At 44.7% G+C, this 246-nt stretch overlaps 1 protein-coding gene across 1 annotated transcript in view; it reads left to right on the top strand.

The window, feature by feature from the left end:
* The window catches only part of LOC119587677, a 19,636-nt gene that overhangs the window by 1,123 nt on the left and 18,267 nt on the right, over positions 1-246 (top strand). The gene's annotated exons all lie outside the window — the stretch shown is intronic.

Raw genomic sequence — 246 nt, 5'->3', positions numbered from 1 at the left:
CCGGTATGATACAATAATGAATGTTTATGTTCGAACCGGTTCATTGCGGGCAGTGAAGGCCTCGGAGGTTCCGAACGAGGCCTCGTGTCCTGCCGGTTCGGACCACTGATCTGTTGTCCGGACTAGTTGTCTGGACGAGCAGGACGGGAGTTCGTAACGCAGGAGGATGATAGACCAATTGAATATGGACTGTTTTGTTTTTATATATATTATCACTACCTGTATATTGGTTATTATTATCATAAT

This window comes from Penaeus monodon, chromosome 23, assembly GCF_015228065.2.
Source record: "Penaeus monodon isolate SGIC_2016 chromosome 23, NSTDA_Pmon_1, whole genome shotgun sequence".
NCBI classification, from domain to species: domain Eukaryota; kingdom Metazoa; phylum Arthropoda; class Malacostraca; order Decapoda; family Penaeidae; genus Penaeus; species Penaeus monodon.
The sequence above is the reverse complement of the archived record's forward strand: the minus strand, read 5'-3'. Positions and strand labels throughout refer to the sequence as shown.